This window comes from Hypanus sabinus, chromosome 3 (genome assembly GCF_030144855.1).
Source record: "Hypanus sabinus isolate sHypSab1 chromosome 3, sHypSab1.hap1, whole genome shotgun sequence".
NCBI classification, from domain to species: domain Eukaryota; kingdom Metazoa; phylum Chordata; class Chondrichthyes; order Myliobatiformes; family Dasyatidae; genus Hypanus; species Hypanus sabinus.
In genome coordinates this window covers 2,413,462-2,431,286 of record NC_082708.1, presented here as the reverse complement: position 1 = coordinate 2,431,286, position 17,825 = coordinate 2,413,462, and positions in this window count along the sequence as shown.

Here is a 17,825-nt window from a genome sequence, read left to right as displayed (position 1 = left end):
AGCACACTGCTCGGACAGAACAGACAGACGGTGGAAGTGAGCAGATACACCCAGACACAGGATCAATCACAGCCAGACAGAGTCAGGGAGCACACTGCTCGGACAGAACACTCAGACGGTGGAAGTGAGCAGATACACCCAGACACAGGATCAATCACAGCCAGACAGAGTCAGGGAGCACACTGCTTGGACAGAACAGACAGACGGTGGAAGTGAGCAGATACACCCAGACACAGGATCAATCACAGCCAGACAGAGTCAGGGAGCACACTGCTTGGACAGAACAGACAGACCCTGTGTTCTGTGTCTATTCAGAGTGGCGAGGGGACTGTGAGCCCTGCGTCTGTGGTAGGTTGCTGAGTCAGAGTGAACACATGGAAGGAGGGGAGTTGGCATTCATCAACAGTGAGACTGAATTCAAGAGCTGTGAAGTAATGCTACAGCTAGAGAGGACCCTGGGCAGACCCCACTTGGAGTACTGTGCTCAGTTCTGGTTGCCTCACTACAGGAAGGATGTGGAAACCATAGTAAGGGTGCAGAGGATATTTACAAGGATGTTGCCTGGATTGGGGAGCATGCCTTATGAGAATAGGTTAAGTGAACTTGGCCTTACCTCGATGATATCCTGAAGTGGGAAGATGAACAGTCAGAAGTTGTGGTACATATTGGTACCAATGACAGAGATAGGAAAAGGGAGGAGGTCCTGAAAACAGACTACAGGGAGTTAGGAAAACTGAGAAGCAGGACCTCAAAGATAGTAATCTCAGGATTACTGACTGTGCCACATGACAGTGGGTATAGGAGTAGAGTGAGGTGGAGGATAAATGTGTGGCTGAGGGATTGGAGCAGAAGTCAGAGATTCAGATTTCTGGATCATTGGGACCTCTCCTGGGGGCAGGAGTGACCTGTACAAAAAGGACAGGTTGCACTTGAATCCAAGAGGAACCAATATCCTGGCAGGGAGGTTTGATTAGGCTACTGGGGAGAGTTTAAACCAGAATTGCTGGGGGGGGGGGGGGGTGCGAACCGAACTGAAGTGACAGAGGAGAGGGAGGTTGGCTCACAAATAAGTCAAGTCAAGTCACTTTTATTGTCATTTCGACCATAACTGCTGGTACAGTGCATAGTAAAAATGAGACTTTTTCAGGACCATGGTGTTACATGACACAGTACAAAAAAACTAGACTGAACTACGTAAAAAAAAAACAAAACAGAGAAAGCTACACGAGACTACAGACCTACACAGGACTGCATAAAGTGCACAAAAACAGTGCAGGCATTACAATAAACAATAAACAGGACAGTAGGGCAAGGAGTCAGTCCAGGCTACGGGTATTGATGAGTCTGATGACTTGGGGGAAGAAACTGTTACATAGTCTGGTCGTGAGAGCCCGAATGCTTCGGAGTCTTTTCCCAGATGACAGGAGGGAAAGGAGTTTGTATGAGGGGTTCATGGGGTCCTTCATAATGCTGTTTCCTTTGCAGATGCAGCGTGTAGTGTAAATGTCCGTGACGGCGGGAAGAGAGACCCCGATGATCTTCTCAGCTGACCTCACTATCCGCTGCAAGGTCTTGCGATCCGAGATGGCGCAATTTCCGAACCAGGCAGTGATGCAGCTGCTCAGGATGCTCTCAATACAACCCCTGTAGAATGTGATGAGGATGGGGAGTGGGAGATGGACTTTCCTCAGCCTTCGCAGAAAGTAGAGACGCTGCTGGGCTTTCTTTGCTATGGAGCTGGTGTAGAGGGACCAGGTGAGACTCTCTGCCAGGTGAACACCAAGAAATTTGGTGCTCTTAACGATCTCTACCGAGGAGCCATTGATGTTCAGTGGAGAGTGGTCGCTCCGTGCTCTCCTGAAGTCAACAACCATCTCTTTTGTTTTGTCCACATTCAGAGGCAGGTTGTCGGCTCTGCACCAGTCCGTTAGCCGCTGCACCTCCTCTCTGTATGCTGACTCATCGTTCTTGCTGATGAGTCCCACCACGGTCGTGTCATCGGCGAACTTGATGATGTGGTTCAAGCTGTGTGTTGCAGCACAGTCGTGGGTCAGCAGAGTGAACAGCAGTGGACTGAGCACACAACCCTGGGGGGCCCCTGTGCTCAGTGTGATGGTGTTGGAGATGCTGCTCCCGATCCGGACTGACTGAGGTCTCCCAGTCAGGAAGTCTAGGATCCAGTTGCAGAGGGAGGTGTTCAGGCCCAGTAGGCTCAGCTTTCCAATCAGTTTCTGAGGAATGATTGTGTTGAATGCTGAACTGAAGTCTATGAACAGCATTCGAACGTATGTGTCTTTTTTGTCCAGGTGGGTTAGGACCAGGTGGAGGGTGGTGGCAATGGCGTCATCTGTTGAGCGGTTGGGACGGTACGCAAACTGCAGGGGATCCAGTGAGGGGGCAGCAGGGTCTTGATATGCCTCATGACGAGCCTCTCAAAACACTTCATGATGATGGATGTAAGTGCAACAGGACGGTAGTCATTTAAGCAGGACACCGAAGACTTCTTCGGCATGGGGATGATGGTTGCAGCCTTGAAGCACGTTGGAACGGTGGCGCTGCTCAGGGAGATGTTGAAGATGTCAGTGAGAACATCTGCTAGCTGGTCTGCACATCCTCTGAGCACTCTACCAGGGATGTTGTCTGGTCCAGCAGCCTTCCGTGGGTTGACCCTGCACTGGGGTCTTCTCACGTCGGCCACGGTGAGACACAGCACCTGGTCATTTGTAGGAGGGGTGGACTTCCTCGCCACCACGTCATTTTCCGCCTCAAGCAGGGTGTAGAAGTTGTTCAGCACATCTGAGAGGGAGGCATCACCTGCACAGTCAGATGATGTTGTCCTGTAGTTGGTGATGTCCTGGATGCCCTTAAAAATACAGAATAGAGAAAGCTTGGAGACAGTGTAAGAGGGAGAATAGGCAGGTGATAGAGAAGGGATACAATCAAACTGATAGTTTGAGATGTGTCAATTTTAATGAAAGAAGCATCATGAACAAAACGGATGAGCTTTGAATGTAGATCAGCACTTAAAGCTGTGATGTTGTGGCCATTGCAGACACCTGAATGGCTCAGGGGCAGGAATGGTTACTTAGAGTGCCAGGCTTTAGATGTTTCAGGAAGGACAGGGAGGGAGGTAAAAAAAGTGGGGGCATGGCACTGTTGATCAGAGATAGTGTCACAGCTGCAGAAAAGGAGGAAGTCTACGGAGTCTCTGTGGGTGGAAGTTAGGAACAGGAAGGGGTCAATAACTCTACTGGGTGTATTTAATAGACCACCCAATAGTAACAGGGACATTGAGGAGCAGATAGGGAGACAGATTCTGGAACGGTGTAATAACAGGGTTGTTGAGATGGGAGATTATAATTTCCCAAATATTGATTGGCATCCCCCAAGAGCATGGGGTTTAGATGAGGTGGAGTTTGTTAGCTGTGTTCAGGAAAGTTACTTGACACAAATATGTAGATAAGCCAACAAGAGGAGAGGCTGTATTTGATCTGGTATTGAGAAATGAACCAGATCAGGTGTCAGGTCTCTCATTTGGAGAGCATTTTGGAAATAGTGATCACAATTCTGTCTCCTTTACCATAGTATTGGAGAGAGATAGAAACAGGCAAGATAGAAAAGCATTTAATTGGAGTAAGGGGAAATATGAGGCTATCAGGCAGGAACTTGGAAGCTTAAATTGCGAACAGATGTTCACAGGGAAATGACAAATGTTCATAGAAACATGGAAAGCCTACAGCACACCACAGGCCCTTCGGCCCACAAAGCTGTGCCAAACATGTACTTACTTGAGAAATTAGCTAGGCTTACCCATAGCCCTCTATTTTTCTAAGCTCCATGTACTTATCCAGGAGTCTCTTAAAAGACCCTATAGTATCTGCCTCCACCACTGTCGCTGGCAGCCCATTCCACGCACTCACCACTCTCTGCATAAAAACTTACCCCTGACATCTCCTCTGTACCTACTTCCAAGCACCTTAAGACTGTGTCCTCTCATGTTAGTCATTTCAGCCCCAGGAAAAAGCCTCTGACTATCCACACGATCAATGCCTCTCATCATCTTATACACCTCTAACAGGTCACCTCTCATCTTCTGTCTCTCCAAGGGAAAAAGGCCGAGTTCACTCAACCTGCTCTCCAATCCAGGCAACATCCTTGTAAATCTCCTCTGCACCCTTTCTATGGTTTCCACATCCTTCCTGTAGTGAGGTGACCAGAATTGAGCACAGTTCTCCAAGTGGGGTCCGATAAAGCTGTAACATTACCTCTTGGTTCGTAAACTCAATCCCATGGTTCATCAAGGCCATGGTATATATGGTGTGTTAGTCTTCATCAACTGTGGAATTGAATTCAAGAGCCATGAGGTAATGTTAAAGTTGTATAGGACCCTGGTCAGACCCCACTTGAAGTACTGTGTTCATTCTGATGGCCTCACTACAGGAAGGCTGTGGATGCTAGAGAGAGAGTGCAGAGGAGATTTACAAAGATGTTACCTGGATTGGGGAGCATGCCTTATGAGAATAGGTTGAGTGAACTCGGCCTTTTCTCCTTGGAGAGACAGAGGATGAGAGGTGACCTGATAGAGGTGTATAAGATGATGAGAGGCATTGATTGTGTGGATAGTCAGAGGCTTTTTCCCAGGGCTGAAATGGTTGCCACAAGAGGGGACAAGCTTAAGGTGCTGGGGAGTAGGTACAAAGGAGAGGTCAGGGGTAAGTTTTTTACTCAGAGAGTGGTGAGTGCATGGAATGGGCTGCCGGCAACGGTGGTGGAGGCGGATATGATAGGGTCTTTTTAGAGACCCTTGGATAGGTACATGGTGCTTAGAAAAATAGAGGGCTATGCGATAGGGAAATTCTAGGCAGTCTCCAGAATAGGTTATGTGGTGGGAACAACATTGTGGGCTGAAGGATTTGTAATGTGCTGTCCATTTTCTATGTTCTCTGTAAACCTGACATGTCCAAGTACTTGGATTTTAAGTGTTGCTAATAATACCATAAGACAAGATATAGGATCGGAGGTAGGCCATTCAGCCCATCGAGTCTGCTTTGCCATTCGATCATAGGCTGATCCATTTCTTCCTGTTATCCCCAGTCCACAGGGGGCAGTGTTGGGACCTCTGCTTTTTAAATGTATTTCAATGATTTAGACTGGGATTAATGGATTTGTGGCTAAATTTGCGAATGATACAAAGGTAGGTGGAGGAACGGGTAGTGTTGAGGAAACAGAGAACCTGCAGAGAGACTTAGATAGTTTAGAGGAATGATCAAAGAAGCAGCAAATGAAATACAATGTTGGAAAGTGTATGGTCATGCACTATGATGGAAGAAATAAACAGGCAGACTATTATTTGATAGGGAGAGAATTCAAAATGCAGAGATGCAAAGGGACTTGGGAGTCCTTGTGCAAGGTACCCTAAAGGTTAACCTCCAGGTTGAGTCAGTTGTGAAGAAGGCAAATGTAATGTTGGCATTTATTTCTAGAGGTATAGGAGGGATGTGATGTTGAGGCTCTGTAAGGCACTCGTGAGACCATACATGGAGTATTGTGTGCAGTTTTGGTCTCCTTATTTTAGAAAGGATATACTGACATTGGAGAGGGTTCAAAGAAGATTCACAAGAATGATTCCAGGAATGAAAGGGTTACCATTGAGGAACATCTGGCAGCTCTTGGGCTGTATTCCCTGGGGTTCAGGAGAATGAGGGGGGGTCTCATAGTAACATTCCAAATGTTAAATGGTATGTTTCAATCAGATCCCCTCTCATTCTTCTAAATTCCAGTGTATACAAAACCAGTCGCTCCAATCTTTCAACATATGACAGTCCCACCATCCCAGGAATTAACCTCGTGAACCTACGCTGCACTCTCTCAATAGCAAGAATGTCCTTCCTCAAATTTGGATACCAAAACTGAACACAATACTCCAGGTGTGGTCTCACCAGGGCCCTGTACAACTGCAGAAGGACCTCTTTGCTCCTGTACTCAACTCCCCTTGTTACGAAGGCCAACATGCCATTAGCTTTCTTCACTGCCTGCTGTACCTGCATGCTTACTTTCAGTGACTGATGAACAAGGACACCTAGATCTCGTTGTACTTCCCCTTTTCCTAACTTGACTCCATTTAGATAGTAATCTGCCTTCCTGTTCTTGCCACCAAAGTAGATAACCTCACATTTACCCACATTAAACTGCATCTGCCATACATCTGCCCACTCACCCAACCTGTCCAAGTCACCCTGCATTCTCTTAACATCCTCCTCATATTTCACACTGCCACCCAGCTTTGTGTCATCTGCAAATTTGCTAATGTTACTTTTAATCCCTTCATCTAAATCAGTGGTTCCCAACATGGGGCGTACGCCCCACAGGGGGGTAATTTGATTTTTAAGGGGGGCAATTCGAGATTGAGTTATTAACAGTGAATTTTTTTCTAGTCTGTGTGAGTATGAGTGTGTGTGCGAGTTAACACATATGTGTATGTATAGTATGCATACATAAAAATACTTGTATGTACATGTGTAAGTGCGTATGTACTGTATATATCGTGTATCACCATCATTACAACCATCAAATGGCTTTCATAATTAAATTAATGAATTGACTGATGTAGGAAGGAACGAATGAACAAGTCCAAACGCTTAAGAAACTCGTACGAGGTCATGCCAATGCTGCTTTTTGCAGTAGCTTTCAGTTCTTGGTGGTGTGAAGGTGTGTATATTGCGTCATCTCTTTTAAGCGGTGTATCTGTCTTTGTATGCTGTAGAAACGAATCGGCATTGTTTTATTTATTTTTTATTATTATTATTTTAATATCACTTAATGTTCTTTTTTTTACAGTTTCTTAGTAATTTCTTCCTCAGAACTTTAACAGTCCTTTGGTTCTTTTATTTTTCTCTTTCATGAATGCCATGTTCTTTGGAAGCTTGTTTAAACCAAGTTAATGGTCTTTTAGGCTTCCTCCAGGAGAATAGGAGTTCACTTTTTGAATAATAAGAATTATATATCACCACAGGGGGCATCAGGATTTTAGAGGTGATTAGGTGGGGCATGGCCAAAAAAAGGTTGGGAACCACTGATCTAAATCATTAATGTATATTGTAAATAGTTGCGGTCCCAGCACCGAGCCTTGCAGTACCCCACTGGTCACAGCCTGCCATTCTGAAAGGGACCCGTTAATCTCTACTCTCTGTTTCCTGTCTGCCAACCAATCTTCTATCCTTGTTAGTACCCTACCCCCAATACCATGTGCTCTAATTTTGCCCATTAATCTCCTATGTGGGACCTTATCAATGGCTTTCTGAAAGTCCAGGTACACTACATCCACCGGCTCTCCCTTGTCCATTTTCATAGTTATATCCTCAAAAAATTCCAGAAGATTAGTCAAACATGATTTCCCCTTCGTAAATCCATGCTGACTCGGACTGATCCTGTTACTGCTATCCAAATGTGCCGCTATTTCATCTTTTATAATTGACTCCAGCATCTTCCCCACCACTGATGTCAGGCTAACTGGTCTATAATTCTGTTTTCTCTCTCCCTCCTTTCTTAAAAAGTGGGATAACATTAGCTACCCTCCTATCCACAGGAACTGATCCTGAGTCTATAGAACATTGGAAAATGATTACCAATGCGTCCATGATTTCTTGAGCCACCTCCTTAAGTACCCTGGGATGCAGACCATCAGGCTCTGGGGATTTATCAGCCTTCAGTCCCATCAGTCTACACAACACCATTTTCTGCCTAATGTGAATTTCCTTCAGTTCCTTTGTTACCCTAGGTCCTCTGGCCACTATTACATCTGTAGGGGGCAGGGCTTCAGGGGCCTGAATCATTGGGGTATGAGCTGTACAAAACGGACAGGTTACACCTGAACCCAAAGGGGTCCAATATCCTAGCAAGCAGGTTTGATAGAGCTGTTAGGGAGGGTTTAAACTAATTTGGAAGGGGATGGGGACCGGAGTGATAAGGCTGAGTAAGGGGAAAACAGAAATAAATCAAATATTGTGTGCAATAGAGATGATAGAAAGGACAGGCAGGAGATGAGGCAAAATTACAGCCATTGGGATGAGTTACAGGGCAATTGAGGCATGGTGCAATTAAAACAGAAAGCAACAAATACTGGACTGAGAGTGTTGAATTTGAATCCATGCAGCATAAGGAATAAAACGGACAATCTTGAAATTCAGCAACAGATTGGCAAGTCTGACATTGTGGCCATCTCTGAAACTTGGCTACAGGATGACTGCCATTGGGAGCTGGATGTCCAAGGATATACGGTGTATCAGAAAGATTGGTTAACAGGCAGAGGGGCTGGTGTGGCCCTGTGTATGAGAAGTAATATTAAATCATGAGAAAGGGATGACATTGGATCGGAAGGTGTTGAGTCTCTCTGGGTTGAGTTAAGAAATGGCAAGGGTAAAAGGACCCTAATGGCAGTTGTACACAGGCCTTCAAACAGCAGCTGGGATGTGGATTACAAATTACAGCAGGAGATAGAAAAGGCGTGACAGAAGGGCAATGTCATGATAATCGTTGGGGATTTTAACATGAAAGTGGATTGGGAAAACCAGGCCAGTACCAGACCTCGAGAGAGAGAATCTGTAGAATGTCTAAAGGATGGCTTTTTAGATGTGCTCTTCTCAACCAATACTTATGGCAGCTCGTTCCAAATATGCACTACCCTTTGTGTGAAGAAACGGCCCCTGATGTCCTTTTTAAATCTCTGACCTCCGTTCTTAAAGCCTCTTGTTTTAACACACCCTTCCTTAGAAAAGACTGCATGCATTCACCCTGCCTATGCCTCTTATGATCTTGCATACCTCGATCAGGTCACCCCTCAATCTTTGACATTCCAGAGTCCTGGTTTACACAGCTTCTCCTTGTAACTCAGACTCCCAAATCCAGACGACATCCTAGTAAATCTTTTCTGCACTCTCTCTAGTTTAACAACATCTTTCCTATAATGCCAAGGCTTTCTAAAGCATTGGTCAGACCTCACTTGGAGCATTGTGAGTAGTTTTGCCCCAAACCTAAGAAGGAACATGTCGGCATTGGAGAGGGTCCAGACTAGGTTCAGAGAAGATTCACGAGAATGATTCCAGAAATGAAAGGGTTACTGTATGAGGAACATCAGGCAGCTCTTGGGCTGTATTCCCTGGAGTTCAGGAGAATGAGGGGGGATCTCATTGAAATATTCCAAATGTTAAAATGCCTGAACAGATTAGATATGGCAAAGTTAATTCCCATGGTAGGGGAGTCTACGACAAGAGGGCACGACTTCAGGATTGAAGGACGTCCACTTAGAACAGAGATGTGGAGAAATTACTTCAGTCAGAGGGTGGTAAATCTGTGGAATTTGTTGCCACGAGCAGCTGTGGAGGCCAAGTCATTGGGTGTATTTAAGGCAGAGATAGATAGGTTCTTGATTAGCCAGGGCATCAAAGGGTATGGGGAGAAGGCAGGGGAGTGGGGATGACTGGAAGAGTTGGATCAGCCCATGATTGAATGGTGGAGCTACTCAATGGGCCGAATGGCCTACTTCTCATCCTATATGTTATGGTCTTATAGTTATCAGGTCAACATTCGGATCGAATATCGAAACAGCATAGAATGACTGAAACGATGATGACTAAGGAAGGAAACATTGCAACACGATAAAGCTTACAAAAATATATATCCAGGCAGGAAGAGCTTCTGTGAATTATTTTAAATGTTTACAGAGTGAATAATGATTAGACAGCGAACAGTTCCAGGGCATTACTAATAGAAAACTAGGAAATGTTGGATAAATTGGATGAAAATTTTGCATCAGTCTTAACCACAGCTGAAATGTAACATCCCTGTAACAGGGAGGGAGGGAGGCATTCGAGAAAATGACAGTCAGTAGGGCCGAGGGATTGGGCAAGTGTTGGAACTGTGTGGCCCGGAGCATCCCAGCAAAATTCACCCCAGTGCCCGGTGGATCCCAGCGAAATTCACCCCAGTGCCCAGTGGATCCCAGCGAAATTCACCCCAGTGAAACTCCCCCCAGTTCCTGGTGGATCCCAGCGAAATTCACCCCAGTGCCTGGTGGATCCCAGTGAAACTCACCCCAGTGCCTGGTGGATCCCAGTGAAACTCACCCCAGTGCCTGGTGGATCCCAGTGAAACTTACCCCAGTGCCTGGTGGATCCCAGTGAAACTTACCCCAGTGCCTGGTGGATCCCAGCGAAACTCACCCCAGTGCCTGGCGGATCCCAGTGAAACTCACCCCAGTGCCTGGTGGATCCCAGTGAAATTCACCCCAGTGCCTGGTGGATCCCAGTGAAATTCACCCCAGTGCCTGGTGGATCCAGGAGCTTATTCATGCTATGGGAATCCCTGCACCAGTTCATCCTGCCTGCATTAATATCATATCCCTCTGTGCCACGCTCTTTTAGATTCAGATCCAGATCCAGATTCACATTCAAGTTCAGAACCAGATCCAGATTCAGATCCAGATTCACATTCAGATCCAGATTCACATTCAGATTCAGATCCAGATTCACATTCAGATCCAGATTCACATTCAAGTTCACATTCACCCGCAGCGTTTTCAGCAGCGCCCGTTTACTCCTCCGGCTCTGGCTGCTCTACAAACAGAGACGGTTGGTGAGGTGTTGGAGCAGAAAGATATCAATAACGTCCTTAGTCTGCTGAAGCTGGCGTCACAGGTAGACAGGGTCATAAAGAAAGCTTTTGGCACATTGACTTTCATAAATTAACGTATTGAGTACAAGAGTTGGGATGTTAAGTTGAGATTGTAGAAGACATTGGTGAGACGTAATTTGGAGTCACCTACCTGCAGGAAAGTTATCAATAAGATTGAAGCAGTGCAGAGAGAATTTGCAAAGATGTTGCCAAGACTTGAGGACCCGAGTTATAGGGAAGGTTTGAATAGGTTAGGTCTTTATTCCCTGGAGCATATGAGAATGAGGGGAGATTTGATAGAGGATAACAATATGATGAGGGGTATAGTTAGGGTAGATGCCAATAAACTTTTTCCACTGCATTTGGGTAAGACAAGAATGAGCAATCAGGGGTTAGGTGTGAAAGGTGAAATGTTGAAGGGGAACATGAGGGGGAACTTCATCACTCAGAGGGTGGTGAGAGAGTGGAATGAGCTGCCAGTGGAAGTATGTATGTGGGTTCGATTTCAGCATTTAAGAGAAATTTGGACAGGTACATGGATGGAAGTGGTATGGTGGGCGGTTGATGGGACAAGACAGATTAATAATTTGGCATGGACTAGATGGGCTAAAGGGCCTGTGTCTGTGCTGTGGTGTTCTATGAGTCTCTGATGTTGAGATCACATTGAACACACATCCATCACCACATATCACGTTCTGAGCCCTGATGGGGGAAAGAGGCTGTCAGGAAAATATTTTAAAATGTGCTTTGGGCTTCCTTGAAAAACTGGAATCCACCAAGAATGGCTGGGAACCTCTGAACCAACAATGGCCAATGGAGAAAGATCAATTGAGGTAACATAGAGACTGAGACAGACAGAAGACGGGTGTGACTGAGGTGACAGAGAGACTGTGACAGACAGAAGATGGGTGTGACTGAGGTGACACAGAGACTGTGACAGACAGAAGACGGGTGTAATTGAGGTGACACAGAGACTGAGACAGACAGAAGACGGGTGTAATTGAGGTGACACAGAGACTGAGACAGACAGAAGACGGGTGTGACTGAGGTGACACAGAGACTGTGACAGACAGAAGACGGATGTAACTGAGGTGACACAGAGACTGTGACAGACAGAAGACGGGTGTAACTGAGGTGACACAGAGACTGTGACAGACAGAAGATGGGTGTAATTGAGGTGACAGAGAGACTGTAACAGACAGAAGATGGGTGTAACTGAGGTGACACAGAGACTGTGACAGACAGAAGATGGGTGTAACTGAGGTGACACAGAGACTGTGACAGACAGAAGACGGGTGTAACTGAGGTGACACAGAGACTGTGACAGACAGAAGACGGCTGTGACTGAGGTGACACAGAGACTGTGACAGACAGAAGACGGGTGTGACTGAGGTGACAGAGAGACTGAGACAGACAGAAGACGGGTGTAACTGAGGTGCCAGAGACTGTGACAGACAGAAGACGGGTGTGACTGAGGTGACACAGAGACTGTGACAGACAGAAGACGGATGTAACTGAGGTGACACAGAGACTGTGACAGACAGAAGACGGGTGTAACTGAGGTGACACAGAGACTGTGACAGACAGAAGATGGGTGTAATTGAGGTGACAGAGAGACTGTAACAGACAGAAGATGGGTGTAACTGAGGTGACACAGAGACTGTGACAGACAGAAGATGGGTGTAACTGAGGTGACACAGAGACTGTGACAGACAGAAGACGGGTGTAACTGAGGTGACACAGAGACTGTGACAGACAGAAGACGGCTGTGACTGAGGTGACACAGAGACTGTGACAGACAGAAGACGGGTGTGACTGAGGTGACAGAGAGACTGAGACAGACAGAAGACGGGTGTAACTGAGGTGCCAGAGACTGTGACAGACAGAAGACGGGTGTAACTGAGGTGACACAGAGACTGTGACAGACAGAAGACGGGTGTAACTGAGGTGACAGAGAGACTGTGACAGACAGAAGACGGGTGTGACTGAGGTGACAGAGAGACTGAGACAGACAGAAGACGGGTGTAACTGAGGTGACAGAGAGACTGTGACAGACAGAAGACGGGTGTAACTGAGGTGACACAGAGACTGTGACAGACAGAAGATGGGTGTAATTGAGGTGACACAGAGACTGTGACAGACAGAAGACGGGTGTAACTGAGGTGACACAGAGACTGTGACAGACAGAAGATGGGTGTGACTGAGGTGACACAGAGACTGTGACAGACAGAAGACGGGTGTAACTGAGGTGACACAGAGACTGAGACAGACAGAAGACGGGTGTAATTGAGGTGACACAGAGACTGAGACAGACAGAAGACGGGTGTAACTGAGGTGACACAGAGACTGTGACAGACAGAAGACGGGTGTAATTGAGGTGACACAGAGACTGTGACAGACAGAAGACGGGTGTAACTGAGGTGACACAGAGACTGTGACAGACAGAAGATGGGTGTGACTGAGGTGACACAGAGACTGTGACAGACAGAAGATGGGTGTAACTGAGGTGACACAGAGACTGTGACAGACAGAAGATGGGTGTAACTGAGGTGACACAGAGACTGTGACAGACAGAAGATGGGTGTGACTGAGGTGACACAGAGACTGAGACAGACAGAAGACGGGTGTAACTGAGGTGACAGAGAGACTGTGACAGACAGAAGATGGGTGTAACTGTGGTGCCAGAGACTGTGACAGACAGAAGACGGGTGTAACTGAGGTGCCAGAGACTGTGACAGACAGAAGACGGGTGTAACTGAGGTGACACAGAGACTGTGACAGACAGAAGACGGGTGTAACTGAGGTGACAGAGAGACTGTGACAGACAGAAGACGGGTGTGACTGAGGTGACAGAGAGACTGAGACAGACAGAAGACGGGTGTAACTGAGGTGACAGAGAGACTGTGACAGACAGAAGACGGGTGTAACTGAGGTGACACAGAGACTGTGACAGACAGAAGATGGGTGTAATTGAGGTGACACAGAGACTGTGACAGACAGAAGACGGGTGTAACTGAGGTGACACAGAGACCGTGACAGACAGAAGACGGGTGTGACTGAGGTGACACAGAGACTGTGACAGACAGAAGATGGGTGTAACTGAGGTGACACAGAGACTGTGACAGACAGAAGATGGGTGTGACTGAGGTGACACAGAGACTGTGACAGACAGAAGACGGGTGTGACTGAGGTGACACAGAGACTGTGACAGACAGAAGATGGGTGTAACTGAGGTGACAGAGAGACTGTGACAGACAAAAGATGGGTGTGACTGATGTGACACAGAGACTGTGACAGACAGAAGATGGGTGTAACTGAGGTGACACAGAGACTGTGACAGACAAAAGATGGGTGTGACTGATGTGACACAGAGACTGTGACAGACAGAAGATGGGTGTAACTGAGGTGACACAGAGACTGTGACAGACAGAAGATGGGTGTGACTGAGGTGACACAGAGACTGTGACAGACAGAAGATGGGTGTAACTGAGGTGACACAGAGACTGTGACAGACAGAAGATGGGTGTGACTGAGGTGACACAGAGACTGTGACAGACAGAAGATGGGTGTAACTGAGGTGACACAGAGACTGTGACAGACAGAAGACGGGTGTAACTGAGGTGACAGAGAGACTGAGACAGAAAGAAGATGGGTGTAATTGAGGTGACACAGAGACTGAGACAGACAGAAGACGGGTATAACTGAGGTGACACAGAGACTGTGACAGACAGAAGACGGGTGTGACTGAGGTGACAGAGAGACTGTGACAGACAGAAGATGGGTGTAATTGAGGTGACACAGAGACTGAGACAGACAGAAGATGGGTGTAACTGAGGTGACACAGAGACTGTGACAGACAGAAGATGGGTGTAATTGAGGTGACACAGAGACTGAGACAGACAGAAGACGGGTGTAACTGAGGTGACAGAGAGACTGAGACAGACAGAAGACGGGTGTGACTGAGGTGACACAGAGACTGAGACAGACAGAAGATGGGTGTAATTGAGGTGACACAGAGACTGTGACAGACAGAAGACGGGTGTGACTGAGGTGACACAGAGACTGTGACAGACAGAAGATGGGTGTGACTGAGGTGACACAGAGACTGTGACAGACAGAAGACGGGTGTAATTGAGGTGACACAGAGACTGAGACAGACAGAAGACGGGTGTGACTGAGGTGACACAGAGACTGTGACAGACAGAAGACAGGTGTAATTGAGGTGACACAGAGACTGTGACAGACAGAAGACGGGTGTGACTGAGGTGACAGAGAGACTGAGACAGACAGAAGACGGGTGTAACTGAGGTGCCAGAGACTGTGACAGACAGAAGACGGGTGTAACTGAGGTGACACAGAGACTGTGACAGACAGAAGACGGGTGTAACTGAGGTGACAGAGAGACTGTGACAGACAGAAGACGGGTGTAATTGAGGTGACACAGAGACTGAGACAGACAGAAGATGGGTGTAACTGAGGTGACAGAGAGACTGTGACAGACAGAAGACGGGTGTGACTGAGGTGACACAGAGACTGTGACAGACAGAAGACGGGTGTAATTGAGGTGACACAGAGACTGTGACAGACAGAAGACGGGTATAACTGAGGTGACACAGAGACTGAGACAGACAGAAGACGGGTGTGACTGAGGTGACACAGAGACTGTGACAGACAGAAGACGGGTGTGACTGAGGTGACACAGAGACTGTGACAGACAGAAGACGGGTGTGACTGAGGTGACAGAGAGACTGTGACAGACAGAAGACGGGTGTCATTGAGGTGACACAGAGACTGTGACAGACAGAAGATGGGTGTGACTGAGGTGACACAGAGACTGTGACAGACAGAAGATGGGTGTAACTGAGGTGACACAGAGACTGTGACAGACAGAAGACGGGTGTAACTGAGGTGACACAGAGACTGTGACAGACAGAAGATGGGTGTAACTGAGGTGACACAGAGACTGTGACAGACAGAAGTCGGGTGTAACTGAGGTGACAGACAGAAGATGGGTGTGACTGAGGTGACACAGAGACTGTGACAGACAGAAGATGGGTGTAACTGAGGTGACACAGAGACTGTGACAGACAGAAGATGGGTGTAACTGAGGTGACACAGAGACTGTGACAGACAGAAGATGGGTGTGACTGAGGTGACACAGAGACTGTGACAGACAGAAGACGGGTGTGACTGAGGTGACAGAGAGACTGAGACAGACAGAAGACGGGTGTAACTGAGGTAACAGAGAGACTGAGACAGACAGAAGACGGGTGTAACTGAGGTGACACAGAGACTGTGACAGACAGAAGATGGGTGTGACTGAGGTAACAGAGAGACTGAGACAGACAGAAGACGGGTGTAACTGAGGTGACACAGAGACTGTGACAGACAGAAGATGGGTGTGACTGAGGTGACACAGAGACTGTGACAGACAGAAGACGGGTGTAACTGAGGTGACAGAGGGACTGTGACAGACAGAAGACGGGTGTAACTGAGGTGACAGAGAGACTGTGACAGACAGAAGACGGGTGTAATTGAGGTGACACAGAGACTGTGACAGACAGAAGACGGGTGTAATTGAGGTGACACAGAGACTGTGACAGACAGAAGACGGGTGTAACTGAGGTGACACAGAGACTGTGACAGACAGAAGATGGGTGTGACTGAGGTAACAGAGAGACTGAGACAGACAGAAGACGGGTGTAACTGAGGTGACACAGAGACTGTGACAGACAGAAGATGGGTGTGACTGAGGTGACACAGAGACTGTGACAGACAGAAGACGGGTGTAACTGAGGTGACAGAGGGACTGTGACAGACAGAAGACGGGTGTAACTGAGGTGACAGAGAGACTGTGACAGACAGAAGACGGGTGTAATTGACGTGACACAGAGACTGTGACAGACAGAAGACGGGTGTAATTGAGGTGACACAGAGACTGTGACAGACAGAAGACGGGTGTAACTGAGGTGACACAGAGACTGAGACAGACAGAAGACGGGTGTAACTGAGGTGACACAGAGACTGAGACAGACAGAAGACGGGTGTAACTGAGGTGACAGAGAGACTGAGACAGACAGAAGACGGGTGTGACTGAGGTGACAGAGAGACTCAGACAGACAGAAGACGGGTGTAACTGAGGTGACAGAGACTGTGACAGACAGAAGATGGGTGTAACTGAGGTGCCAGAGACTGTGACAGACAGAAGACGGGTGTAACTGAGGTGACACAGAGACTGTGACAGACAGAAGACGGGTGTGACTGAGGTGACACAGAGACTGTGACAGACAGAAGATGGGTGTAACTGAGGTGACACAGAGACTGTGACAGACAGAAGACGGGTGTAACTGAGGTGACACAGAGACTGTGACAGACAGAAGATGGGAGTAATTGAGGTGACACAGAGACTGTGACAGACAGAAGATGGGTGTGACTGAGGTAACACAGAGACTGAGACAGACAGAAGACGGGTGTAACTGAGGTGCCAGAGACTGTGACAGACAGAAGACGGGTGTAACTGAGGTGACACAGAGACTGTGACAGACAGAAGACGGGTGTGACTGAGGTGACACAGAGACTGTGACAGACAGACGATGGGTGTAACTGAGGTGACACAGAGACTGTGACAGACAGAAGACGGGTGTAATTGAGGTGACACAGAGACTGTGACAGACAGAAGCTGGGTGTAACTGAGGTGACACAGAGACTGTGACAGACAGAAGATGGGTGTAATTGAGGTGACACAGAGACTGTGACAGACAGAAGTTGGGTGTGACTGAGGTAACACAGAGACTGAGACAGACAGAAGACGGGTGTAACTGAGGTGCCAGAGACTGTGACAGACAGAAGACGGGTGTAACTGAGGTGACACAGAGACTGTGACAGACAGAAGACGGGTGTGACTGAGGTGACACAGAGACTGTGACAGACAGAAGATGGGTGTAACTGAGGTGACACAGAGACTGTGACAGACAGAAGACGGGTGTAATTGAGGTGACACAGAGACTGTGACAGACAGAAGCTGGGTGTAACTGAGGTGACAGAGAGACTGCGACAGACAGAAGATGGGTGTAACTGAGGTGTAGCAGAGACTGTGACAGACAGAAGATGGGTGTGACTGAGGTAACAGAGAGACTGAGACAGACAGAAGACGGGTG